Below are 17257 nucleotides of genomic sequence, written 5' to 3' on the forward strand. Positions count from 1 at the left end.
TTTGCAAGTAGTGATTCACTTCTGCTGTTATTGCTTCATTTGTACTCTGCAGGAAATGAAATCTGAATGCCGACAAAGGTGCCTGTCAGCTCTTCCACCCAATTTCAGCAGAGGCCATGGCATTCTCGAGGGGCAGTCTGCAATTCTAGTATTCAAAGTCAGCATTTTGTTGAGTGCTAAATTTAGTAAAAGTTTTACCTACCATACACCATCTCAGAAGTAAGAATAAGGACCTTAATGATCCAGCCAAATACCCAGTTGCCTAATCTATCCAAATACTCATTTCAAAGATACAGCTTGATCCTGAAACAGAGTTACTCAGAACTGACATTCTTTGAAGAAAAACATTACATAAAGAAATAATTTGCCCAGCACTTGAGCATTTGTTTTACAGCTGTCATAGTCCAGAAACCATTTTCAGCACTGTGTCATGGAATGTGTTAGCTGGTAAAATCAAGCTTAGAGGGCTGCAAGCTTCAATCCATTTTGGATCATAAGAAATCAGTGTGTTCATTTGTCATCTCAAACAGCCATGCCTTTGTCCGTGAACAACATGCAAACCAGTGTGCAGAACAACTTCAAAACATAAATATTAGATGTGAGAGGATGGTTCAGAATACTTGAAGTTAATGCTCAGGTGCCGCGTTGATAAGCATAGGACAGATCTTTGGAGAAAGGCAAAGATAAATAACAGAAAACATCAAACATCCTTTCATCCTTCACAGTTCATTAACATCTTAAAGATGATACTACCCATTTAATTTTGGATGTGGTGTGGTGGTATCAGCCCAAAGTCCTTGCAAGAAAGACCAGATCCACAAAAAAACAACCAACAACCAACCAACCAACAAAAAAAACCCCAAACCAACTCAAAACCCCACAAAAAACCCAACCAAATAAAATACTTATGGAATCATATTAGTTGGAAAAGACCTTTAAGATCCAGTCCAACTGTTAACCCAGCACTGCCAAGTCGAGCACTAAACCAAGTCCCTAAGTGCCAAATCTACTACACATCTTTTAAATGTCTCCAGGGATGGTGATGCAACCACTTCCCTGGGCAACCTGCTCAAGGGCTCATTTTAATTGAATGTTTTCAGTTCTGGGAAAGGCCAGAAGTTTCTGTTTTGAAGCACTTAGATCCACATGTGTAAGGGTTGTCAGAAGCTCTAGATATCTCATCTTTCACTCTGTCTTCTTACGGATTTAAAGTCTATGAGAGGGTCCAAACAAGTGCCCATTGAACAAACATTTCCAACAGTTCCTGCTGCTTCTGTCAGAGGATGACAGAGCAGGACCCTCACCAGTTCAGTGTTTTAATGACAAAAACTCTCATCCAAAGTATGAGTGATTATTGTTTTCTTTCTTGAAAGGAATCAAGTTTCATTTCCTCTATTCTCTAGAGCATATCTCTCCCAGTGCAGATACCCTCACAACCCCACCAGTTTGCTTTGGTTCAAGCATTGCATGGTATAAGAGCTGTCAAGCCAAAAATCCAAAGCAAACATGACTCCATAAGCGGTAGAAGAGTCCATTTTTTTTGAAGAGGAAGAAGGGGGTGGTGGGGTGAACAAATTGAGAGCAGGTGCTGCACTGCACCCTGATGATGTCTTCAGTTTCTTTGCCTAATTCTCAGCAAGCATTATTCACTTTTCTCCTGAGCCTAGAAGATTCTATGTATCCTTTCACGGATGTAGGTCCATATACCCGCATTATAGTACATGCTGAAACTGTTGGGAGTAAGAGAAACAGATGGAAAAAATAGTGCATAGGAAGGGCTGCATTTGCTTCATTTACTGATTTTCCTGTCAGACCAGGAAATTCCCTTCCTGAGGTCACAGGTTTCCTTCTAGCATGGCCTTCCATAAGCTCAGTGTTGCAAACTAGGCAAGACTAGGAGAAACTAAAGGTTCCCATGTGTGGACTCCAGTGAGCCATCAAAAAGCATATATTAGAAAGCTGATGATTTCTCATCAGAAACATGACTCTTGAAATGAAAGAATAAGACTATTCTCTTTTAGCTTGAGTGCCTCAGCTTAGTTTCACTGCTGTAGTTTATAGATTAAGAACTATTGCTTATTAATGTGATTAATGTGGAATCATCATCTCTAACTTCTAAAAGGAATAAACAGGCCTCTTGACATTGCATAAATTTATTTATTGGGATGGAAAACCAACAACATTAAAAAACCCCTAAAAACTTCATGCTACACATAGATGGTAAAACTTACTTATCCGTAAAAGTTGCTATACATATCTCTGTATATTTGTCACACTCCATGCTCCTTCTGTTACCTGGTATTAGTCATTATTGATGACTAGTGGGCTAAAGCTGGATGCTAACCATTGTCACGGGAGTAAAGATACTCTGGATATTGCCTTGCAATGGCAACTGGAAACAATTACTTCTTTTCTAGGTATTGGCATAATTTTTAAGATATAGAGGCTGCTTTTTTGTCCTCAAGGCAGTGCCTAAAAAAGCTAACTACTGCTGATAGTCTTGTTTCTGCTAGACACTAAGTTGGCTTCTCAAAGGCCCAGGGAAAATGAATGATGGCTCAGGTCTGAATGTCACTGACATACCTATGTCACAGCTGCCTTTACTCACTTATGAGCTTTGCTGCTGGTGACATGCATACCTGTAATTCATATGGCAAAGCTGTACTCATAGAAGACTGGTTGGCCAGTGCTATCCTTGACCAGGTTTTTCAGAAACAGGAATTTTATTATTTGAGTGTGATTTCCTATGGAGTTTGTCAGTGATTTGTGAATTGTTATGCATCCTATCTTTGTCCATTACCAAGCTCAGTGCACAGCGTTATCAGACACACTGCTATGCCATTTTAAACCAAACAACCTAGGAAATTTCAAACAGTGCTGGAATCAGTTTACCAGATTAATTCCCTCTTCCCCAAAAGGAAGCTATTTCTACATGGTGAAAACCCAGTCTGAAAGACAAAATTAAGGAATTTCTTCAACATAGATTGACTTCTTCAAGTAGTATCTACTTCTTATTCCTTAATAGGCAAGTCAAATATATATCTGACTGACAGAACCTAGCCTTAGAGCTCCCAGACTTTACCAGGTGGCATTGGCTGAAACTCAAGTAGAGAAGACCAGATTTAACCCCAAGGCACAACTCTGCTGCCATGGAAATAGCTGGTTCCATCAAGATCTGAATATTCAACTCCAAAAAATAAATGGAACTTTCTACTCAGCATATGTCAATTCAATCTTTTCTGTCTATCTGGCATAATCTTCATGATACCCAGAAAAAGGTATTTTGTAGCACTAGCATTCGGGATAATAAAATTTATCAGTAAGTGAAAAATTTACCATAATTTTACACTAGTGTAATCTTCATTCACATAGAATTGTAGATGAATGTTTTTTTTCCAGTATATTCAGCCACGTTTTTCAAAACACTGAACAGATATTGACTAATGACATAGTATTGTAATAGGAAAGACAGAAGCAAAAGAAATGGTTTTGTGTAACGCATCTCAAACATCAACAAAAAAGTCTCTCATTATCCTAATTTAAAAGGAAAACAATTAGAAACACTTAACCCAAATTTACTGGGAAAGAAACTATATTTTCTGTTTTCTTACTGCTGATATATTTGATATCTAAAAAATGCAAGTCTTGTTGAAACTCTCCTGAGTGGATTCCTCAGTATGAAATTTAATGCATCTAATTTATGTGCCCGTTTAGACCTTACTTCATTGAAAAGGTAAGACTATAAAACAGAAAGGGAGGGAAATTCAGATGCTGTAAGGTCCTGTGTTCTTTATACTGGTAACAGAAGGAAGCAAGTCCCCTGAGAGACCTTCAGAGGGACACTCAGTTCACCTAATTTGTGTGTCTGCCTTCCTTTAAGTCAGGGCTTGCACAGGGAAAAACAGTGAGATCCATGAGCCAGGAGTGTGCCCTTGTGGCCAAGAAAGCCAGTGGTATCCTGGAGTTTATTAGGAAGAGCATTGCCAGCCCATCAAGGGAAGTGATCCTGCCTCTCTACTCAGCCCTGGTGAGGCCACATCTTGGCCAGCTGAAAAGATGATTTTATGTTGCAGCCTTTCCTTCAGCAGAAGCATTAACAGCTCCTCTACCCAGAGGCCAATTTTAATGTTAATATCTTTGAGAGTTTCCCCCTCCAGACAAGTTAAGCTTCCGGCAGCCAGTAAATTCAACAGTCATTAGAGGAAATGCAGAGACACCCACAGAACAGAAATGGATCTTAGGGAAGCAAATAGAATCCAATTCACTGAAGAACAGCGTAGTGCCTCAACCTCCTTGCAAGAGGCTTTAGGAAATATGCTTTAGTTAAGCAACATTTCCTTGATCTCTAGTGAGTTCAGAACAATATGTGGCCTCTATTATGAAAGAAGTTACACTACAACACCTGCAGTCACATCTAGCCTTATATGACTGTGGAGTCACAAATCAATTGCCTTGGCACTCTCGGGTGCTGCACACTCACTTGTCCTCTCCTCTCTGCCTTTCCTATTTTCTAGAAGAATGAGTCAAGTTCAAAGTCCTGCTTAATTTTTTTTCTTCTGGGCCCAAACATCTAAAACAATAATTAAACTATGGGCTGGAAAGTGTGGCCAAGAGTTTCATTCCACGGGCACAGTGAATTATCTAATGTTAGAAAAATCTCATGTCTTCTAGGGACATGTTTTCTGTGGGACTACAGAATGAACATTTTCCAGAGATTAATAACAGTATCACACCTCATTATATGCTGTTGCAATTACCAGGTATGTTCTTTTGACAGTAATTTTCGATATAAATTCTTAACAGTATTTTCATTTAAAAAACCAACCAACAGAAACAACCCTATGAAAAAAAAAAGCCGATAAAAACCCAAAGAACAGTGTTCACTGAAACAAAAACGGCACACTGCATATAGGGAGCAGAAGATGAAGAGATAAGGCACAACTGAGATTTGCTTATGTTGGAAGTCTGTCAGGACTTAAAGAACACAGTCAATTTGTTTCAAAGCACTGTCAAAGGAGGAAGTTCTCACAAGATAAGCTACCAAAACAGGCCCAGATGGCAAACAGGAGGGCATTAAATTCAGGCCTACACAGAGGTGAAATGTTTGAAATTAGCACATGTACTAGTTTGAAAACAAACCAGTGCGAGGCACCAAGTCAGAATAACAATTTAATGGGGAAATTAAAGAAAAGGAAAAAAAAACCTAAAAGAAAACACTGGTTCAAACTGACAGAGTCAAGATACAACCTGAGTCCCTGTTAGGCAGGGTGGTGGTAGCAGTCTGGTAGAATGGTGGCTGCAGTCCTCTGAAGCAGTGATCCTGTAGAAAAAAAGGGTCTGCTCTTCCTCAGAAGGTCCAGTGGTGGCTGTGTAGCTCCTGTCCTCTGGAAATCCAGTGGAAAGGGTTGTCTCTGGTGTTCAGAGTCCCAGATTATATCCACGATGGGATGCTTGGTTCCTCCCTCTGGGTGGAGCATCTCACAATAGGGTAATGAGTCATGAGGCCAAGTGTTGATTAGGCTCATTAACAGAAGATATTCCGGAGGGAGTTATCTCTGAGTCATGCAGCAGGACAATGATGGGCCACTAATAGGAAGATAGCCTGGGGGGAGGAGGCAAGGAAACACTGCCCCACCTGATTTCAACAGCTCATGAGGATGGTAATAGAATACACTGCAAGCCAGGACACACACCTGACAATATTCCACTGTGCAGACTGTAGGAAAAGCATGGATGCAACAACAGGACCTGGTGAGGCAGATCTGGGTAATCTATTCGGACAAAAATTCCCATCATGGCAAACTGTGGGAAAGGAAGCAGCTGCTTATACACATGCCATCCCAAGATGGGGCAATGGCATGTACACCTCTGGATATCTGGGACTTTGACTATATAAAAGTGCCTACAGAAGAACACTCTGGGGATTCCACCACTGAGAAGACCAGAAGGAAAAGGGCCAGGGAGGACACTGCAGGAACCCATGAGGTGGTGACTATCATCTGTCTGTCTGTCTCTCTTTCTCCCCCCTCACATCCCTTCCTATTTCTACCCCTTCTTCTCTCTCTCTCTCTCTCTCTCTCATGTAAAATAAAATCTGTACTGTTGACTTTGGCATATGGTTTCATTTGCACCTTAATTTGGGCAGAAGTATCTTTTAATAACCAGACTTGAATATTATTTCAGGAGTGGGATCCTAATGTTATTCCAGTGGATCTTAACAAAGTCATTCAAAGAGTTTGGGAAGGAAATCAGTGTAAGAATATTTGTATACAATGTAAAATAAGATCACATCTTGTTGGATTTAAAAGGATCAAAGAAATTTCCTTTCATGAACTCAATGAGGTACATGAATTACAAGAGCAAGATTCCATCAAACCACCTAGACAATGCTGATGAACCTGCGGTCATTTAAAGAAGAGGATGAACCCTGTATGAGTATGAGAAAGGCAAGGGAGGATCAGAACTTCACTGAGGAGGGAGTTAAACTGGCCCATAAGGGAAGAGTATTGTCGTAGATCAATCAAATGTTGTGCAGCCTGGAGAAGGAGTCAGACTGTCACTAGTAGTTCAATTCCACTGCCCACATATGGGCATCATGAACACTTTTGGATGCCCTGGGCTATAAGCTGAAGCCAAACTTGCTGGTCAATAAATAAAAGGAGATCAAATATCCATTGATTATGAAGTGGTTTTAACCACATAGTCCTTTGGATAAGCATACAAAGGCACTTATATGTAGCTCCCTTAATCTCAAGAGGAAAATGTAATTGTCCCTTTCCTTGGATTTTCTCCTACAAAATAAGAGAGAAGAGAAAGATGGCACACACTAGCATACCAGTATCCAAATATCTGACAATCTTCCCCGCACCTCATTCTTGGTGCTGTAGCATTATGCAAATCATGGACTAAAGCTTCTGGAAGGCTAATGATAGTGTTTGAGATTTTTCCTTTTCCAACAGAAGCTTAAACTATATCTATCCTTGTGCTTTAAGGCTATAGCACTCAAAATAATAACATAACATTTCAGTTATATTCAGAACACTTTTTCCAAATTCTCAAGCACCATAAAATATAGTAGCTCCCTTTTATGAAAAAAACCCGGACAAAACCACAAAAAACAGACCAAAAAACATTTCCTATTGATACAGTCAGAAAGTTATTATCACTGAAAATAAGATGAGAACTCTGCTAGTTTCAGTAGACTTTTGCCAGATTACATTAAAATTCTTATGGAAAAACTATAATCTTCATGTTTTATTTGAAGATCCAAAATCTTTGAAAGCACCTGATGATCCAAATAAAGGATCTTTCAACATCTCTTTATTTAATCACAAAAAATATCTGAGATCCAAACACTTCTTCTCAGAAGGATCTAATTTGACATCCAAGTCGATGATGTTAAATACTATACCAGATAGTACAAATTCACTTTGTTCTTAATGTTTGGCTTGAACTTCTGAAATTCAAATGAAAGACACCTTCGGACTCTGGACTCCAAAGGCGTTAGTCGATCTGCCAATTTCTAGGATCAGAGACAGATACCAGAATTACTTGGAAAGGTATTGCAGCAAAACTCTCAGGTAAGAATAGAAAAAATAATTTTAGTTTTTCCCAGTTTTCATAGGCTCACTCTACAGAAGTAAGATTATATATGCTAAAAATAACACATAAAATATAGCTGTTGTCCTATTCTTGCACTTCACAGATAATGCATACAGTATCCTTACAGTATCCTATAACATCATTATTGTATTATATAATTATATAGTATCATGACAGATAATACATATAATGTAATACATTCTCATGCAGAGGAGGTTCTGCATTTTGCTATATATATTTTTTTAATATCACTGTAAGCAGTTGTAAGATTATAATTCAAACCATAACAACTTCTGGGAACACCAGTACTTCTACTACCCTACACAGGAGTAATAATGCAGTGGAAGGATGCCTGTGTTTTCTACCAATACCAAATCCTGGAACTTGCAGATACAATCAATTTACATGTTGGGAAAAATATTTGTGCTTGAAGGTCTTCAAGTATGACTGAGCCCTATTTATGTAGAGAATGTAAGATCAGCAGCAAAAGACTATATTTTCTGCTTCTGTTTACCATATTACTGTACTTACCAGAAACAAATCTTGTTACTGCTGTGTGGGCCTGATTTCTCAGAGAAACAGGCTCCTACAGAAAGGCAGTAGCACTTGCCCCAGAAAGGAGTAATTTTTATGCTCTAATTTTTATACTCTAATTTTTATACTCTAACTTTTATACTAAATAGTTTGCTTGCAAACAAACAATCAGTACTGGCAATAGGAAAAAAATTCAGTTCCCTTTCTCTGAGGTGACGAAGAAATGTTAAATAAAAGTTGAACAAGTAGGCAATTTCTATCTCAGAACATTACATTGAAGTAAGACCCTACAGGGACATGGAATGCAGAGATTCATCAACAAGAATCACTGTGACTAAGACTTGCTTTTTTTTGGAGAAAGTGAAATGCATTTGGTAGAATAACAAAGTACATATGCATTTCATGTTGACATGTAAATTGGAAATTAAGAGATTTTGAAACATCCTTGGACCAGTTGCCATAGCTGCCTTCTCTCTGTGCCAGTATAAATCTCCCTTTTTCTCAGCAACAGGCTGAGGTACAGTATTTAAAAAATGACATGTTTCTTATGAATAACTGCATCAACAGAGACTTTTGTAGTCACTTTCTCAAGCAGTCAAGAGACAGCCCTTTTGACAGTGATAGGATTCCATGTGATAAAGATCAGGTAACATCAGCCTCACACCTGCTATTTTCCTCCATATTTGTGGATGGCTTTCTGTTATTCATAGAACTGCTCAAGCATTCAACACATGCAGTAGAGTTCCAGTGATTTAGAACCATCTGCTTAAGGTTTTATTTTGACAAGCTGTTCTGCTGCTGAAGTTCTCACAGGGTTGTTCAGCCTTTTGCCAGATAGCTACTAAAAACCACTAAACACACTTGCAAGCTACCTTTGGTAAATATGTTTATTTCTTAAAAAGATTGATGCTGATTAATATTACTATGTAATGGGAAAAAAACCCCAAGGAGGTGAAAGTGATATGCTTTAACCACTTCTCAGCTGTAATTTAGTTTAATGAATATTTTTACCTTACTTCATTTTTCAAATAGTTTATAAAATAGCCTTTTATCTTGTACTACACTCAATCCCTTAGTATTTAATTTCGTTTGACTTAATAGTTTAATTTAATTTTTAATAAAATTGCTTTATCTCTATTAAAGTATTTTACTGACAGGTTTTCAACCTGTTTTCATGTATTTATCTATGTGTATGGCTAGTATATGTATATGCAGTAATTTCAAAGGCTCTCTGTGCTGATTTACTTTGAAATGGCACTAGCATTGCAAGCTAAATAATACCTAGGAAGAGCTCATTGAGCCACCCAGGCCAGATTACATCATTTACAGGAGTCTCCTCAAGGGAGTTCCAGGGTTATTTTCAGACAGAAGTACCCACCTGCAAAGTCATTTTTTTACCAACAATCTTCAGTAACCCAAACCCCATTTTCTTCCAACATGTCCTTTGGTCGAGGATGTTGGTGCTGATAACATTCCTGCATTGTCCAGTGCAGTGAGCTGGTTATTTTCTTCATCACAGCAAACCTGGGTACCATTCATCCAGCTGGAGGAGATCTGCCAGATTGCTTCAGACACACTTACACAGTACTAGGGAGCAAAATATTGCCATTTCAAAATGCCATGACAGGATTAAATTCTGGCAGGTTATCCCTTGATTTTCCTTGCCAGTGCTTCTCATTTGACAAATAGATTCAGAGACTTGATGTGCAGACCGTTGTGACCACTTGGTCTACAATGTATATCATTTTCTCAGATGCTGAGTCAAAGCATGTTTTCCAGAAGGATATCTAATCTCATTTTACAGACTCAGAGCTAGAGAGCATCTATTGCCTTTCCTGATAAATTTTTAATTACATTTACTGTGTCTGTTTCAAGGTTGAATGTGCATATCTTGTTATACTTTTGTGTGTAAGACTGAAAGCTTACCTTTATTTCCTATGATCAGATTTAATTTTAGAGTAGAAATAAGTATCTCTATATGGCAATCAAATCACCTTTTAACTTCCACTTTGATTAGCTGAACAAATTGAGTCCCTACCATATGTTTCTTTTTCTAATATACTCTTTGAATGTGGTCAACAGGCACTGTCACAGTAGAATCATAAAATTGGTTATCAGCACCAACATCCTAGACCATATTGGATTGGAAGGGACGTTTTATATCATCTAATTCCACCCCTCCTGTCATGGGCAGGGATACCTTCCACTAGACCAGGTTGCTCAAAGCTTTACCCAACCTGGCCTTGAACACTTTGAGTGATGTGGCATCCATAACTTCTCTGGACAACCTGTTCCCATGCCTCACCACCCTTATAGTAAACAATTTATTCCTAACATCTAGTCTAAATCTACGCACTTTCAATTTCAAGCCATTCCCCTTGTCCTATCACTACATGTTCTTGTAAAAAGTCTCTCTCTTCATCTTTCCTGTAGCCCTCTTTAGGTACTGGAAAGTGCTCCAAGTCCTCCCCAGAGCCTTCTGTTTTCCAGGCTGAACAATCCCAACTCTCCCAACTCTTTCAGCCTGTTTTCACAGAAGAGGTGTTTCATCCCTCTGATCATCTTCATGGCCTCCTCTGGACTAACTCCAACTAACTCCAACTGCCCCATGTTCTTCTTACATTGGGAGCTCTGGAGGTGGGTACAGCAATCCAGATAGGGTCTCACAAGAGTGAGGTAGAGGGAGATAATAACATCTCTTGGTCTGCTTCTTTTGATGTATAGCAGTAGTCTCACTATCTGTCTTCAATGGAATATTCTTTCTCTACGGTCCCCTTTTTGTTTATCCAAAAGTTGCACTAGCATGTCAAGATATTCATATACTATGTCTGCAGTGTACCTTCTGAATGACTGTTTTCCAAAATAATGTTTTCATTACTTACCTAGAACATTCATTCCTTGTCCTCAGATCAATTAACTTACCTTCAGCTGTTTGAAAGCATGCTTGGTGGGAAAGTAACAATTTAACTGAACAACACTGATCAGTCTGTGACAGTAACCTCCCCTGTTATTTACTGTCCTGACCATCTTAATGCTAGTTATAAATTCAGACAGACAAGGTTTTATATTATTGTCTACATTCTTGATAAAATTATTGAATAGCACTTGGTAAAGTACCTGTACCTTGAGATAAGTCCTCACAGACTGATGAATTTTCATGAACACCTGTTTGGGAAAGCCTTAGTATTTCTTATTATTTTTAATGCAGATTTTTAACCAAGCATCCAGAGTAACTAGGTCAAATATTCTGATGAGAGTCAGATTCACAGTCCTTTCTTATCACTGGTTTGAACAAGAAGAAAAAGGTAAACATGTGCATGCAATACACTTTTTTTTTGTATCAACATTTTCAGTTTATTGTCCCTTCACATGGTGACTAAAAAGGTAGCATAATGGAATATCAACAGTTCTCAGGTCATTTGGATTAGAGCTGACTAGCAGGTCTCAAGAGATAACAAGGAAAGTGGAATCTTTGCTGAATAAGTGGGTTTCTAATTGGGTTCTGGGTTGACCAGAAATAATGGTAATACAAATCAATATTCATCTAAATGAGCTAGAGTTAGCTATGAAAAAAACAAAATATGGTAAGATCTGTGAGGGATTGGAAGAGCAAAAGTATGAAGGATGATGATTAGGCAAGACCCGTTACAGTGTGATCTAGATTACACGGTAAAATGGTCCATTCAAAAGTTAATTTGAATGCTATCAAATGAAAATATAGTGGTGAGCTACACAGTGGAAAAACTTGCTGACTGGAAGAATAACAAAACCTTTGGATGCATTAAAAGGGGGACAGCAAGCAGCATAAGTAACTACGTAGATGCTATGTCAACTGGGAGGCTGATATTGGAACAAAGTTGTTCAGCCGGTATCTACATATTTAAAAGATTTCACAAAGCTTTAAAAACTTAATGAGGTACAAGAAATAAAAATGAGATGCGGTAAGATAGTGTTACTTGTTTCATATAGTGTATTAATCCAATGATCCATCAGTAAAACTGAGAAGAATAGGTTGTGAAATTGCTATTTTGTAGCACTTTTACGGTCCTAACTTCTCTCCATTGTTCTGTCTGTCTTCTCATTTTCAGACAGCCCAGAATCAAGCACGGGCTGCTAGAAGATAAGGAAGGACCAAAGGAGGCTCTAATGTTGAACCCTGACTCTTACTGGTTCTTGCACATCAACTCTAAATATCTTTCCTGGATGTAAGTTTTAAAGCAGGTGTCTTTATATTGCTGTAACTGAGATCACTGATTTATTCTGAATTAATTGGGAGATCATGCTCAGGTATACAGAATGTCCCTTGCAACTCTGGTGTGATCCATTGATCTCCTGAATTGAGACTGATTGCTACTAGAAATGAAATCTCCTAAACCAAATTTTCAGTATCCAGGTGATCTCATGGAAAATGCATCAAGCAGAACTGAATTCTTTTGCATCTCATGGTAAATGTGAGATGTATTTAGATAATTTAATATTTCCTTTTTGGTCTGCTCACTGCACTTTCACAGATTCAGTAAATGTATCTATAGACTCTATAATTTCTTTTCCATGTTATATGCTTATTAATTTAATAATGAAGTGGAAGGATGATTAATCACACTGTAATAATGTAATAATTCTGTTTTCAAAGTACTTTTGACAAGCTCCTTTTCACAGTTTTGAACCAAGCCTTTTTAACAAAGACAGCCTTATAAAATTCTCATCTGCTGTTAATTTAGTTTATCATAGGGTTATACCCAGTTGACCAGGTACTATCTCTGTAAATCTAATTAACTGTTTAGGCCTTTTTCTATGTCAGTGCCTTTGTATTTTCCTTCAGAAATTGTCCTGCCTGCCTCCAAATAGCTTCCTCAAAAAGACTTTTCTTTAAAAGCCAGACAAAGATTAACTTGATCATGCTTGCTACCTATCTCAAGATTTTCTCTCACCATTCAACTCCAGTAACTCATGAGTCTGGGTTTTCTACCATTATCATTACACAAAATCCATCAGAATTTAATTTCACATGCAGTACAGAACCCAAAATTAAAAAAAAAAGTTATCTGTTTCCTACTTCATGGTAGCCTTGTACTCAAATCAAGAAGGGCGGAAAAAAGTAAACCCTTAAGGTATGGAGGTCATTTTTGCTAGTATAGCAATTGCTGTGTTAATTCCTCTCACTTAAATTGCTACCTAATGGCCCATTGGTAGCTGCAGCTCATCATGTTGTATGATGCATTTCATTCTGAGATGTGTTGTTAGCAGCTCGGAAGCACAATGGCTGACTGCTAAAGAAGAGAAAAAACTGGGGCCTTTATTCATGCCACCTAATTTGTTTGCAATAACATTTGTCTAAGGATTTTAATCTGCATAATCATGAGCTTGGGTTAAAAAAACCCACCCCCACACAAAAAAGACCCAGAACATTACCAGGGCATGATTCACCTTATCCTAGCAGTAATGTGACAAGCTGCTGATGATCCAGATTCAGGGTTTATAAAAATGAAAGCTGACCATGAACACCTGAGAAAAACTTCATATTTCTAAGTATAAAATTCCTGTCATCAGACATAAATATCCACAATGCACCTGCCTGTTTCAGTCCACTTTGCAGTCAGTAGGCAAAAATAAGCCCCTCAAGGACATAAGCTTCTGAGGTAGGCAGATAGGTAAGAAGGTAAAACTAGTCAGGTGAATTTCTGCAGATGGCTGAAATAAAGATGAAATAAATCATACCCCATTCATTCTACAGGTCACACAGACCCATCTTTGAAAAGCTGCAGCTGTGTTTATGACATCTGTAGAATATTCTGATATAAATTTATAGTGTTTCATCATTATGAAAAATAGACAAAACCATCATTCAGATCTCAGTTCAATGCTGGAATTCAGTCTGTCTCAATGCAGTTATTCAAGATAGTAGAGGCTATTGTAATTGCCATGTTTTAAATAAAAATTATATAAGGACATGTGCAGTCTTCATGATTTGTGTCATTCACAAAAAAAAAAAAAGTCCAGGTTACAATATCTCTTCAGTAGCTGCTTTGCAAGGAGCATTTTGCTTGTTACTTGACATTATTTCTTCAGGTGATAGAACAAGTTAGTGTATGATTTGCTATTCTCAAAACACCAGATCATAATCAGACATTCATTCTTTAAATATTGTAACAATGTACTGAACTTTTTTGAATTTCGTATTTGCAAAAAAACTGTTAGAGCTACACTTCCTATCTAATTCCTACATATCTCCTGTAGTGCCTGGTTCATTCTGAAACTTTGTTTTTTGATCGCTATCGGCAACAGAGTTATGGCAACAGAGTTATGGACAGGACTTAGTTCAATGTTTAGTTCAATGGTACATCTCTCTTCTACCAAATAAAAAGAATTAGGCAATACATAGGGAAACATTTGGATGTTTTTTCCTCATGTGTTTATTGAATCTGCTACAAACACCGTGAATTTTATGCTGGTAACTGATCACTAGAACAGTATTTGACTGGTGAAGAAAAAGAAAGAGAAAAAGAGAAAAAAAAAAGAGTGAACTTCCTACCCGTCTGAATGGCTGGTTATAGTTTCATCCCCCTGTATTACCTTGAAACAGCACGACAGCTGAAGGAATATATTAAGCTCCATAGTTTAGACTCTGATACATGAATGCATCTTCTTCTAATACCAAAATGAGCTAAGGAACTGAGTCAGGAAAAAAAAAAAAGTAAAATCTGGTTATTATTATTATTATTATTATTATTATTATTATTATTATTAGTCACAGAATTTTTACATCCTCCAGCTCTAACATCTACTGTACATACTTTATAATGAAATAATAAATTCCGTTTGTTCACAGATAAATCAACATTAGATCCCTTCTGGGACTAAATTGTTCCTGTTAGTGAATAAAAAAAAAAGGAAAAAAAGGGCAAAAAAAAGGATTAAGAGGCAGCTAAAACTAGCAAGAGCTAAGAAAAGAACTAATCAGCTTCCAGCTTGGCATCTCAATGCTCAATGCCGATATGCAAAATCTACAATTCTGAAATACACTAACAAAAAAATTAATCTTGCAGTTCAGTTTGCCTATGGTAATAGAGTGATGTTTTCCAGCTAAACATATATTTTTATGGAAAACAACATCAATAGTGACTCATGTGAAAAAATGTACTATGATAAATAGTTCGGATTTTACCAGTGGTCTCTATCTCAAAACACACAGAAGTTAAAGCAAATATTCTTGTCCAATTTTTAGGCAAGATTTATTCTGCCTCGAGATCCACATTATCATGCAAGAACAACTTTCCCCATCCCCAAGGAGGTGCCTGATGCCCAGGGCTGGGCCCGAACAGCTGCCCCTGCAGCTGCCCTGCTCCTGGCACCAAGGTAACTACTGGTTCTTTCTGCACCCTGATATCTCCTTTGTTAGACCTAAATCTCATTCTCCTGCTGAAAGGGATCCTTATGCTGTTCATGCACCTGCACCCTGAAGCTCTCCCTTTCCTCTGACCTTGTCTGGTCACTTTGCTCCTACTTCATGGCTGCCTTGTGATCCATCTGATTTTGCAATCCCCAACTACTGATGGTTCCACTTCCAAAATGGAATTAAATGCCTTACACTCAAAGTACTAATTGCCTAGTAATGAAACCTTTAATCATCAGGTGATTAAAATTCTAATCACTAAAAGGCTTGTGGAAATCCACTACATAATGCTGAAGATCAATTTCTAAGTTTTTTTTAACATATGCTTCCAGTGCAAATTGCCTTATGTTGTAGAGATGAACAGTGCAGTATGTGAAATGTGAAGTTCTTCAATACATCCTGTGCTGAGAAAAAGGTTGAAAAAAATTGAAGGGTGCAGCTGTAACTGTGAAATATATTTAATGTTAGATTAATTTATAAGGGGCTTTTCTTTTTAATCTTGTTTCAAAGTCACTAGGAAAAAATATGTTCCTGCATTAACTTCCCAGCAACTAAAAACAGATTCATGAAATCTGCTTTTCCAATCAAATGGTAGATGAAAGCTGAAAATACAGGTTGAAAAATATCTAGAAGGGACTGTAACTGTTTTGCCATATTGAATAAGAAATAGTAGCTATTGTGCACACAAATCAAATCTCTTCAGCCTAAAATTTTGCAATGAAGTTTAGCACATGGATTCCAAATTAATGTGCTAGACAGTAATGACACTACCAGCTCAATGAGCCACAAATGAAGAAGGATTCACCAGACAGAGGAAGCCATCTGCTACAATCTACTGTATCCACTTTAAAAAAAAAAAAGTCTATATTTGAAAAGTTCCCTACACTCAAAGACGTCTGTATGCACCACTTCTTGGCATTTCATAACCACCCATTAGCTGGCACAGAGCAGTGGGAAATCCACAGCCTGATGAAATGGATTTAAAAAGCTGTGTTTAGGAACAAAACAGGTATCTCTGAGGACTTACATTTTTTCACAAAGGTATGTTAGATGATGCATTAATCATTTGTGGTTATATTATACTGGTAGCAGGCAAATACAAAACATGCATAGAATGGCAGCACCTGACATCGGGCAACCACAGGTGGTACAAGGCAAAGGAGGAGCTCTTCTGCATTTCTGAACCTCCCCAATTTCCCCGTATTTCCTTATTCTACGGTTTCATGGCTTTTCAGGCTTTGACACCCCCCTTTCTTATGTTTGTCCTGTTTTTCCTTTGCATTTCTAGCAAAACAAGTGCTTCATGTACTTTGTTGCCATGCTATAGCTCCCCGGACTCACAAGCAGACCAGGCAATTCAGCTGCTAGGAGTCCTATCAAGCATCATATAATTCAGGGCAGATATGAAGGCATGTAAGGGACATAATGGCTTTGGAGGCTCACAAACATTTCTAATGTTTCACCATACTGCTCTATCACTTCTGTACTGCTTAAAGCATCTTCAGTCTTTCAGATGAAGTGCATGATGATGATTCTTTGCCTCCCTGATAATACAGAAATATTAGGAAATAGAAAGGAATTAATGGACCTGAAAAAAATGGTTTGTTATGGTCAATGGGCAGGTTTGTGGAGACAAATCTTCAAAACCTACAAGGCATAGCCTCACACATCTCAAAAACTGCTGTATAGATTCAACTTAAACTAATTCTGAAAAGCCATTAAAGTACA

Source organism: Aphelocoma coerulescens, chromosome 3 (assembly GCF_041296385.1).
Source record: "Aphelocoma coerulescens isolate FSJ_1873_10779 chromosome 3, UR_Acoe_1.0, whole genome shotgun sequence".
In the NCBI taxonomy this organism is placed as follows: Eukaryota; Metazoa; Chordata; class Aves; order Passeriformes; family Corvidae; genus Aphelocoma; species Aphelocoma coerulescens.